At 44.7% G+C, this 12387-nt stretch overlaps 1 long non-coding RNA gene across 1 annotated transcript in view; it reads right to left on the reverse strand.

Moving 5' to 3' along the window:
• Positions 1 to 108: 108 nt before the first annotated feature.
• Positions 109 to 12387, reverse strand: part of LOC120398473 — a 77951-nt gene continuing 65672 nt past the window's right edge. Inside the window, exon 4 of the long non-coding RNA XR_005594462.1 lies at positions 109 to 173. This is a non-coding gene — a long non-coding RNA (uncharacterized LOC120398473). The remainder of the gene's footprint in view (positions 174 to 12387) is intronic.

A 12387-nucleotide genomic window follows, 5' to 3' on the forward strand; every position in this document is an offset into this window, starting at 1 on the left:
CTGACCAGTGCTGTCTCATTGTTTCCTTGTCCTCCGCTGGCGGTTTGTCTGTAGCCACCTATTGTGGCTTATCTTACTCTTAGATTGTAAACTCTTTGGTGTGTGGGCCCTCTTCTTCTTCTGTTTTAGTACAGCCCCTAGCGCAATGGGGTGCTAGTCCATGACTAAGTCCCCTGTGGTAATACAAATAATAACACTAAGATTAAGACTCATATATTTAATACCTGGGATAAAATAACCTTGGATAAAATAACACCTTACATTTATTACAACAAACAGCATTTTAAAATTCCAGGGTACTTTCCACTCTTGACTCTTCCTATTTGTCTAATGGTGCATGTCTCCCTGCTTGTACAATGAAAAGTGACTTTTCATTTTACTTTGAGACTTGTGACATTTGTGTTTCTATTGTGATAAATGAGTCTGGACCGTTCTGACCAGAGTGGACAAGGTAAGAGTTTCACTACCTCTTGCTGTTATCACAGCTTATCTACAGAGCTGAGACTTAGTTATTTATGGGTATTTTTCTAGCACTAATTACTACAGTATCAGAGCTCTCATTGGGATGCCAGATATGTAACTTTTATCTAGAAGGTAGAACTTTTCCTCCCCAAATCTTTAAGATAGTTTCTTGCAGTGATAGCGGTCTGATGGTTGTTTGGAGGTCCTACTACACAATTGTTTGGGGGAAATCTCATTCAAACAGGATGCATCTTGCAGTATTTTCCAAGTTAGTGAGATTCAGGCTGAGCCAGATTGATTGTGCAAGCAGGCTCTTCTGTGAGAAACCCCTAGCTCTAGTTGTTGTAAATTGCAAGGAGGATGGCAGTCCAAGAGATAACTTGGCCCTCGACCTTTCGGAGTTTAGAGAGGAGGTCAAGGATCTTGAAATGGACCTGAATCTAGTTGGTGCCAAAGCAGAGTGTGGAGCACTGGCATAGTTTGTTCACATTGGTTTGCTCGGCTTAGAAGGTGGGCTTTGGCCTGCTGCATTAGGTTCTTTGGCTAAGGAAGCCACTGATGCATCCCAGAATACCAGACGTTCCAGTGCTTCTGAAAATGGAGTGGGTCCACCCTTGCCCGTGAGACCCCACCTCTGCCTGCGTGACCTCACCCCAGCTGGTTGACCGTGCACACATCGTATCTGCAAGGTCACGCTTCACAGAGGCACCATTTTGAAGAGTGTGCCACTCTGCCCCTGCTGGCATGACCTCGTCCTTCAGAATGGCGGCTTCCGTGTGGCACGGTCTTGCAATCTTACACACTGCATGTGTGAGGTCATGCTGGTGGGGGCAGGATGGCAAACTCTTCAAAATGGTGTCCTCTGGGTAACCTATGTCTGGTTTTATATCAGGGGTCAAACCGCACAAAACCAAGACTATCCCACTTAAAACCGGACGAATGGCCTGCCTCGCCTTGGTTCAGCCCAAGCTCCAGGGAGCCGCAGTAGCCCAGGAAGGAAGTAGTGGATGTGAAGCAAACCCGCAGCCAGACCAGGGCTGCTCACTCAGCTGCCATGACTCACCCCTCCAGCACAGCCTGCAGTGACCCAGCCCTCAGACATGCTGCAGCAGCCTGTCCATAGGCAGGGCTGGTGTCGGATGACTCTCAGGCACAGATATTTCATTGACCCTTCTCCCGAGCCAGGACCCCTCCTGCTATCTTGCAGTGTAACAGACTCCCCAGGCTTCCAGCCTGCTGTTGATTGGCTCCTGTTCCTGCCCTGTTGTTCCAGCCTGCTTCAGCCTCGTCCGTGCCCAACTCTGACCTTGCTCCAGCCCTGTTACTGACCCACACCAGCCTCCCATCCACCTCCTGACCCTCAGGCTCTCGGACTGACTCCAACCCAGCTTCAGCCTTGGCCTGAATCTGGACTCTGACTCCGACACTGATTGGGCTTGCCTATGGACTCTGACCCATGGCTGTCCCTGGGCCCCGGTTTCAGTGCAGACCCCGGCCCAATCCCAACCCTACATCCAGCTTCAACAATTGCTCCAACCACCAGGCCTGACTGCCTGGAACCAGACCTTTACAGCGAATGCATGGTGAGCTGCTTGTCAGAAAGGAACAGAGATAACTGCTTGGCCAGCCCTAGGTGATGGCCAGCCCTAAGTGAAAGAACATATTTCTAGCCACAGTTGCTCCTGGGTATGTCGGAGCAGCGAGTAGGACCCTTGAGTTTGCACACCAGCTGGACCAGCAGGGACAGCAGATATCTTTAATGAGTGATGCTGCCCTTTCAGCAATTTCTTAAAATTCTGCCCACCACTGTCTTGCCTGGGTTAATCATTAGATAGGAGCTCTTTACCCAGGCCAGTCTGTCTGCTTGTGTATCCAGGCATTTCACTGCATCGCCAAAGGACCACAGAGCTTGCATGTGATAAGGTGCTATAAAGCCGGATGTCATGGTGTTTCATGGTGGCCTTCCTTAAAAGTGGATCTCTGTGGGTCTCTGCATGTAAGGGCCACTCTCTCAGTGCTGTCTGGGATCCATCTAACAGGAATGAGCAGACTCAGCCTCTAGTGACTCCATGTTCATCCACCAACCCATGTAGGAAGGTGAACAGTACCTCACGAGTCACAGCATTAAATGCCACTGAAGGATAGACATGGTCATCTGGCCCCTGTCCAGTGACATAAGGAGATCACCCATCAGGGCTTTCTCTGTACTATGTATAAGTCTGTAGCATGGCTGGAAGGGATAATTTGTGAGACCACTCACCTTGAGCACTGAAACTTGTAGTAGAAGTCTCCCTCCCTGCTATTTAAGTTGGATTGTTAAGGGTTCTCCTGGCCTCTGATTACAGCTGGTGGCAATAACATCTGTGGATACCCTTCCAGATTGCAAGTTTGAAGATGATATGAGAAAACATCAGCTAATGTAAAGGTAAGTGAATGGACTGATGAAAAAGTAGCAAGATTCTGGATGCTTCCTAGATGCTGATACAAAAGTGTTCTTTCAGCAAGCTGCCAGTGAAGATCCATCAGTGAAGAATTCCGACAGAGTTCTTAAATGAAAAACTTTGGCAAAGTCATGAGGAAGGCCGGGCTATTTTGCACAGCAGAATTGAAGGGCGAGCCCATATCTAGCTCCAAAAGAAGTCTGTGCATGCATCAGCATCATTGCAGTAGGTTAACTTTGGCAGGGCTTTCTTAGCTCCACCAAAGAGAAAAAGACCAGGATATTGTGGTGATGAGATCGGTAGGGTTAACAGCAAGTTGGGAAATATGAACAGTGCACTGTTATAAAAGATTCCATTCTTCTCGGCCAGCTTATAAATAGCTTGTCCTCAGAGACATGAAACACCTTAATCAAAGATGACAATATCGTGTCCAAACCACTGGAGCAAGTAGTACAACAGGTGGCAAGTTTGGAAGCAGACCGAGGGAAATGAGCAGCACTCAGGTGCCTGTACTGACTGGTAATTCTCAGAATCTGGGAGACTTTAGTACCGGAAAAGGCTGCTAAACCATTAGGAGAGATGGAGGCATGGTTCTTATAAAAAAGGCAGAATGTAAGAAATCAGAAACAGCCTAGATGAGAGCTGGGAGCAGCCCCAGCATTGGGTTGTCTGACACGGTCTGTTACAAAGTATTCTTGGAAATGTTTACTTAGGTGTGTAGAGTACAAGGATGGGTTGCCCCCCGAGCACAGGTATAAATAGCAGTGTTGATGGTGAGGCAAAATGTAGGTGAGTAAAGAAGAAGGGTGTGTACCTCAGTATATACCCAACACAGCTCTCCACCCACACAAGCTGTGCCTCCAGGTCTGAACTGCTAGTTTTAGCAGTTCTGCTGCCTCTTTGTTACCACAGGAAAGGACTGGGAGTGGAGAAAGGCTCTGGCAGGGGAGAGGCAGCGGGGAAAGGCTCTGCCAGCTACCCATTGCTGGAGCCTTTCCCTGCTCCCTTCCTCTGCCAGAACCTTTCACTGGCACGTTTAGCTACACACCACAGCACGGATGCTGCTTGCTTTTCACTGTGGTGTGTAGCTACATGTACCCTACACACAACGGTTTGAAGTGTAGGTGTTGCCTCAGAGAAAGCTCCATTTTTCATAGATTTTAATGGCAGAAGGGCATTTGCAGCAGGCTTGTGCTAGTCAGCAGGGAATAGCTCTCAGGCTACAGAAGTGCCTTTTCTTTGTTCCATTACATTCCATTCAGCTTTTTCTGAGCTATAAATTAATGCACAAGGAGAGAATTAAAATGAATGAAGACTCAAAAATGGCTGAGAATTGACAACATGCTCAATAACTATACACAGGTACTGAGAGTGGTGAAAAAGGAGGATGTGCTACCTCAGTGGTTGTCTCTAAAGTGACAGTGAAATACCACTGACTGCACAACAAATGCCAGCATACATACATGGGTACTCACTAGACCACCTACCTCTCAGGACCTATTGCTTTTGGTGGAAAACATCTCTGAAAACATCCACTCAATGTTCAGCGGCAGTCAAAAAAGCTAACAGAATGTTAGGAACCCATTAGGAAAGGGATAGATAACAAGACAGAAAATATCATGCCCAAGTTTTCTGCCCCCCATAGACTATTTTGGAAGTCCTGGCAGTGTTGGAGTGATGAATGGGAATGCAGAAATTGAGTGAAAATGAACTAATCTCCCTAAAACATTATAATAATTCTTCATCAGGCCACACATTACATGAAAAATGATTCTTGCAGACATATTAGTCTTGAGACGGAGGTTTTCATAATACCGTTGTGTAAAACCAAGACATTCATCTTTGAATTCAAGGAAAGTGAGAGGATGAGAGGAACACTTGGAATAATTCAGATGCAGTGAAATATAGTCCATGGTAAGAGCTAACACAATAGCCCCAATCAAATATGATTTAGGCACAGTTAGAAATAGCACTCTAATTACTGGCAATTGATTTAGCTTCCTGAAACTCAGATGCAAAGAGGAAAGGGGGGTGGGGCTTTTTATTTAATAACAAGGGTTTCCAAATGCCAAGATACAAAATTAGCAGGTCAACAGGGGGCCTTTTAAGGACTATATCAAAGGAAATGTTGCCATCAATAAACCATAAGGTGTGCACTGTACTAGCCGTGAAAGTCTGTTTAGTAGGCAAACCACTCTGTTATGGTTTGGCCTGTTATGATGTCCTCTGTCGCCAGTCCAGTATGGTGAGATAAAAGAAAAATCCATGGCTCAGGCTGAAGTTAGGCATCCCAATATGTTAAGGTAACCTAGCCTTGCACGTGCAGCTTCCCATGATCTTAGGCATTGGAGTTGAGAGTCTTTTGCTGCTGACACAGCTTAAAATGCCCTGGGATACAGGAATTCTTCTGTGAAATAGGATGTATTTTGGGGATTTAGAGAGGAGACGGTGACCAAACTCTACTCTTGTTTATGCATTTTTACACCAGTGATTCTCCCTTGTTTGTTGGGAGCCAGCATGCAGCTTCTGTAACCCTTCCAAACATAGGTAATGACTGAGCCTCTTTCAGAGGGGGAACAGGGGACGGGGAAATGTGACAGCCTGAGCCTCACTCCTAGTATGTGTGAGTGGACAACCCAGCTTGTCATCTGCAGGGGGAAGCTCTGGACCAAAGGGTTAGTGGGTTTGAGTGTATACACTAGTTCTACTGAAAATATACCGACACGGAGGATTCTCCCACTGTCGGGACCTGAAGGAACTGAAGCTGCGACTGCTTGATGTGGCGATCCACCATTTTAGATGGAATGTCCTGCATTATGCGGTGCATGTCCTACTGAAGTGGCTTCCAGTGGAGAGGACAAATGATCTGGGAGTTAAGGAACAAGACTGGGATTCAGGTGACCTATTCTAGTATCTGTGACCCTCAACACCCTAGTTCCTAGGTTCAATACCCAGGTCTCTCACTGATCTTTGGGACGTCATTCAGTTTCTTTGTGACCCACTTTGTCAATCATTTAAAAATGGGGCTGATCATATTTCCCTTTTTTCCCCCACTGTCTTTTCTGCTCACTTTGTAAACTCTTTGGGGTAGGGACAGTCTTTTAACATGGTACCTACCACAATGCTGGTGACTTTGGGATAGACTTTATACAGAAGTTACTCAGCTTCACTTTCTGGTTCCCAGGCAGAAGCACAAGGCCGGTGTGTTTCAATACACTTTAAAGAGAGTTTTCATTATAATTAAAATAAATCAGGAAAATGTTTCTGTTAATATCAGATTCCATAATCTCCCCATTCCTCCATTTAATTCATGTTCATTTATTTATATAGTTACATCCAATTTAAATGCAGTCCTGCAACCACTTGATGGCACCTTTTAAGATGATTTACCTGCTATAAGCCAGATGCAAATGGAAATAGTTTCAAGGGTATAGTTACTTCAAGTGTTTCTTTTTAAATGAGCAGTGAGTTCACTAGAGAAGGTTGGGAACCACTACTTTAAGCACTGGGTGAAGAAAAGCTCAAGATTATTTCTGAATTGTTCTAATCTCATGTATCAACACCTTAAAGCAGCCCTTTTAGAGTCAATTTAGTCTTTGGCCACTGACTAAAATCTGATAACTTTGGTAGCAAATGAGGCATGAAGTGCTGTCAAAAGAGCATCAATAATACATTGTTGGCACTAAACATTTAATCTCTCTGGCGAGGCGTTGCTGTAAAAGCTGCAGGCTCCGAATCGACTACTTTAAAAGCCAGGGGATTTTCACAATGGACATAGTTTGCTGCATCCTGATAATTAAAAGATCTCTACATGTTCTCAGAAAGATTAATTAACTATTATTATCCCTTTTGATTTCTTTTCTTGTCCTTCAGAGCTATATGAATCTTTAATGAAGGCTGTGGTTTATGTTGTAGGCTTAGAATTTTGTTCCTCTAAGGAATTCCACAGAACCATGAGGTTTATTGCTAATAATACAGCCTACTGTATTTTTTTCCTGTATAAACACATATACACTCATCTTCCTCTTGAATATTCTGTGTAGTGTAATCCAAGAGGCAACTTCCTGCACTGAGCAGTACTGTAATTAGTATTACTAATAGGGTCATTCAAGACAAAGTGTACACATACTTGTACTTAACAGAAATGGAGGGCTAATTCTGTGATCTAATCCCAGCTTTACCCCCAAACTTCATGTGTGACTTGGCATGTCACTTAGCTTTGCATGGCTCAGTTTTCCAAATCTGTAAAATTTGAATAATAATAACAATAATTAATAATAATGCCTGCCTCATGCAGGGCCAGCCCACAACATTTTGGCACCTGAAGATACCCACAACATTTCAGACCAGAAGATGCTCCAGGCAGGGGCTATGTCTTATATGTTCCATGACAGCTGTGTGATAAATAACCATCATTTTATTTTTTGCCTCCTTGTGTTGAGAAATTCGTCAAAGTGGCTACTTTTAGCTATTTAAAATTTTAAGTAACACTTAAATTTCAAACGCCTGAACAGTAAATGTAACTTTTCTTGTCTGCGTAGTAAACACTGGCATTTGTATCTGTTTGAATAATCAAAGTGGTGCTTTCCGTGCCTTCTTGGTTGCAAAGGTTTGAACTGCTTCCTGCTGAAGGTCCACAATCTGGGCCAGCTCATGCTCTGTTGAGATGGTTGCAAGGCCGACCAGCCTCTCCTGTGCCATTGCGGAGCGTAGATGTGTTTTTATTAACTTCAGCTTGGAGAAGCTGTGTTCTCCACTGGCAACTGTTACAGGAAATGTTAGAAGTATGCATGGAACAACAAAAGCATTTGGAAAGAGGGTGATCATCTTATTTGTGCACATATATTCCAGAACAGCCTTTGGAGTTGATCCTGCTGAAATGTATCTTAAAAGGGCTTTCAGTTCATCATCTAAATCACTCGCATTAATATCGCGCATGTCATCATGTGTCAACACTGTCTCTAGTGCCCTGCATTGCTGGTTTAGGTCTTCTTCAGGTATAGTGAAGAGTTTTGGAATATCGTACAACATCCCAAATATACTGCTGTGTTCCTTGAGCTGCATGAAACATTCTTCAACTGACTCTATCGCACAATCTAGCACCCGGTTAAAGAATTCAACTTTGAATTGTTGTTTGGGGTCTTTCTGACCTGATTAAAACACTTTCTGAAATTGGGTTCTTTTGTGTTTCTCAAGCTTAGGAATGAGCATTTTGCATTATTTTCATAGAATATCAGGGTTGGAGGGGACCTCAGAAGGTCATTTAGTCCAACCCCCTGCTCAAAACAGGACCAATCCCCAACTAAATCATCCCAGCCACGGCTTTGTCAAGCCTGACCTTAAAAACCTCTAAGGAAGGAGATTCCACCACCTCCCTAGGGAACCCATTCCAGTGCTTCATCACCCTCCTAGTGAAAAAGTTTTTCCTAATATCCAACCTAAACCTCCCCCACTGCAACTTGAGATCATTACTCCTGGTTCTGTCATCAGGTACCACTGAGAACCGTCTAGATCCATCCTCTTTGGAACCCCCTTCAGGTAGTTGAAAGCAGAACTGTTGCCTAGCCACTCGGTCCCTTGTCTGTAGCAGTCCATGGGATTCTTCTGTCCTATGTGCAGGACTCTGCATTTCTCCTTGTTGAACCTCATCAAGTTTCTTTTTGCCCAATCCTCTAATTTGTCTAGGTCCCTCTGTATCCTATCCCTACCCTCCAGTGTATCAACCACTCCTCCCAGTTTAGTGTCATCTGCAAACTTGCTAGATGGACCTCCTGATCTTCTATGATTCTAGGACTGGGCAATATGAGCCACAGGGTTGTTGAACTAATACCTTTCACCAGCACTTTGAAGTTCAAACAGATTAAACCCTGGCTCCATGGAAGTCAATAGCAAAACTCCATCAGCTTCAAGGAAGACCACTCCTCTCTCTATCCATAAGGAGGGATAGCTCAGTGGTTAGAGCATTGGCCTGCTAAACCCAGGGTTGTGAATTCACTTCTTGAGGGGTCCAGTTGGGGATTGGTCCTCCCTTGAGTAAGGGGTTGGATTAGATGACTTTCTGAGGTCCCTTTGAACCCTGATATTCTATGAAAATAATGCTCATTCCTAAGCTTGGGAAACACAAAAGAACCTAGTTTCAGAGAGTGTTTTAACCAGGTCAGAAAGTCTCGGAGCCGCTCAGCTTCCCCATGCAAGCTTTTGTGGGAGCCTTTTACCAGATGCTCTCTGTGACCTCACTCTTATCTGGAAGTGGTTTAAACTGTAGTTATTTCAGAGAAAATCACTTTTACATCCTCAATTATCTAAATGATTGTTTTGCCCCCAGGATAAAGAAAAGAAGAACTATTTTTAAACAGTCAATAGGAGAGGAATGTAGCGCTATCCTCTGCCAACATACTGGATCGTTTTTACCAACTGGTAGAAAAAGCTGCAATACCTTAAAACTGGAAAGATTTAGAGAGAAAAAAAATCATCTTCATGACATTTTATTTTTATTTTGTTTTTAAATAACATAAAGATAAAAAAGAAATGATGGTCTAAATCCTCGGCTAGTGTAAATCAACATTGCTCCATTGACTTCAGTGGATCTATGCTAATATACGTCCCATGGGAATGTGGCCCTGTCATGGGGTTCACTCACCACTAGGGGCGCCTCCTTGTAGTTACATCTGGGAATTAGCTCCACTCAGGTCTGACGCCCCCTTCCTCGCACAGTGGCCCCTCTCTCTCCCCAAGACTCAGGGACTTCCCTTTTCATGACTTAGCCCTCTGGCCAGGTCATTATACTCCTCCCCTTCTCGGGTAGCAAAGTCTCTGGACCAGCTGTCCGGTTGGTGTCCCCAACGCTCCTGTGACACTAGTAGGGGGAACCCAGCCCCACCCTTTACACTAGGGACCCTATAACAAGCAGCCACGATCTGCACAGTTCCACCCCTTGCTGCTGTTTCCCTGGGCTTCTTCCGATCTAGCTCTCTCAGGCTTCCTTTCCCCACAGCTCCTCTGGGGCTGACCCTTTTTCCTGGGCTACAACCCCAGGATTTAGTCTCCCTCTTCGGTTTTCCCCTCCCCTCCTCTTTGCTCCCAGACAGTGACTGCAGACTCTCTCCCTGCAGCCCATTTCTGCTGCAACTTCCTGGCTTTATAATCCAACCTACTCCAGCCCAGCTGAGCATTTTGTTCATTTAATCCTGGCTTTCCCTCCAGGTGCAGCCAAGTACCCTAACTGGCCCCTCAGGCCCACATTAACCCTTTCAGGGCCTGTGGGGGGTACGTACTCCATCACAGGCCCACAATGCCCATGCTACCTAAAATTCCCCCGCAGTACAGAATTCTTCTTCCCTTCCTGTGCTAGCAGATTGTTCAGTGTTCCTAAATGCCATGCTCCACCCTGGAAGCGATTCCATTTCAATAGTGGGTTCCTAAATATAATTTTGCTTGCAAAGCACTTTGGGATCCTTCTGGATGAAAGGTGATATATAAATGTACGTCATGGCCTCTCTGCCTATCTACACTGTTGAACATTCCACACATACGTCTGTTTACATTCCACACATATGTCATTTTCAACAGAAAATCTTGATGCAGTCTCTCTCTTTCTTTTTTTTTTTTAGATAAACCATTTATTTACAAATAACTTCAGGCTTCACATTTAGGCTTCATAGCATAGCTACGCTGAGTCTCACACACACAGTGCATCCTCAGAAGTGTCCAAGAAATCTATTTGACACAGTTTGGTTTGCATTAGATCTCGGTCAAATTCTCTTCACCCAGATGAGTTTTTGTATGAATAAAGTATGGGAGACTAAATTGTTGATACAGCGGAGCAAAGCAAGACAACACACTACGTGTTTAACACACTGATAACATGGGTTTAGTAACATTTGCTTTACTCCAGTGCTCTACCTTCAGCATTGGCTCCCCATTGAATAAAAAGACCAATGTGAACAATTAAATTAATTCACCTTTTGACAGCGCAGGAGGTGGAAGATGACTTGATTTTTTCACTGCATAAGGGGAAAAAATTATATGGCTTACAATAAGTTAGTGATTATTCCCCTCTGTTTGGCACTGGTGAGGCCACATCTGGAGTATTGCATCCATTTTTGGGCCCCCCACTACAGAAGAGATTTGGACAAATTGGAGAGAGTCCAGTGGAGGGCAATGAAAATGATTAGGGGGCTGGGGCACATGCCTTATGAGGAGAGGCTGAGGGAACTGAGCTTATTTAGTCTGCAGAATAGAAGAATGTGGGGGATTTGAGAACAGCCTTCAACTATGTGAAGGGGGGTTCCAAAGAGGATGGAGCTCGGCTGTTCTCAGTGGTGGCAGATGACAGAACAAGAAACAATGGTCTCAAGTTGCAGTGGGGGAGGTTTAGCTTGGATATTAGGAATAACTTTTTCACTGGGAGGATGGTGAAGCACTGGAATGGGTTACCTAGGGAGGTGGTGGAATCTCCATCCTTAGAGGTTTTTAAGGTCAGGCTTGACAAAGCCCTGGCTGGGATGATTTAGTTGGGGATTGGTCCTGCTTTGAGCAAGGGGTTGGACTAGATGATCTCCTGAGGTCCCTTCCAACCCTAATCTTCTATGATTCTAAGTATGGTCAGTAATGACAATACAAAAACAAGATCGCTTGACCAAACAACTGACAACCGAAAAACGTGCACAACGCACAGACACACAGAGAACAGAACGCCAAAAGCATCTCAAACCCTCAAACCACATCATAATCAAATAAGGTGCATAAAGGAGGTGCATCATCAGCCAGAAAGACAAAAGGATCACAAAAAGGTCTACCTCAATACTCAACTCTCAAAGACAAAACTTTACAGGCTACTAAGAACAACTCTACTCACCACCCACCTCAAGCAACACCACACTACCAACACATCAACACCCACACGAAACAACACCCCACAAACTCCCATACCTAACACTGAACAACCAATCTACTACCCAAGATCCACAAACCCCCCAAACCCTGGAATATCTACGATCATCCATCATGGACTGGGAACTCTCACTGTCTACTCATGTCTCTGGAGACCTCTACTCTCTGGAGACCCACTCCGTTTCCTGAGACTGTGACTGGACACACTGAGGATGAGGAAACTGATTTCCACTTGACCATCCAGAACCATCCATCCTAGCCACCATGGATGTAAACATCATTACACACACCCCACATCTAGAGAACATGACACACACTGCACACCACAACTGGGATGACAAGCTGACACAACACTGGTTCACAAGCTGACAGCCTTTTATCCACACACACTATTTCAAATCTTTAACAACACATATATTCCTATCAGTTATGGCGGCACAATATGCGCATATTGGCATGGCCCCAATATGCCCAATATTTAAATGCTCAACCTGCTTCCCGCCTCAGCTCCCACTCACGCACGCTCCCTTCATGACATCTTCATCATCTCTACATCACATTGGACTTCATCATGGGTTCATGAGGGGAAAAA

Source organism: Mauremys reevesii, linkage group 2 (assembly GCF_016161935.1).
Source record: "Mauremys reevesii isolate NIE-2019 linkage group 2, ASM1616193v1, whole genome shotgun sequence".
In the NCBI taxonomy this organism is placed as follows: Eukaryota; Metazoa; Chordata; order Testudines; family Geoemydidae; genus Mauremys; species Mauremys reevesii.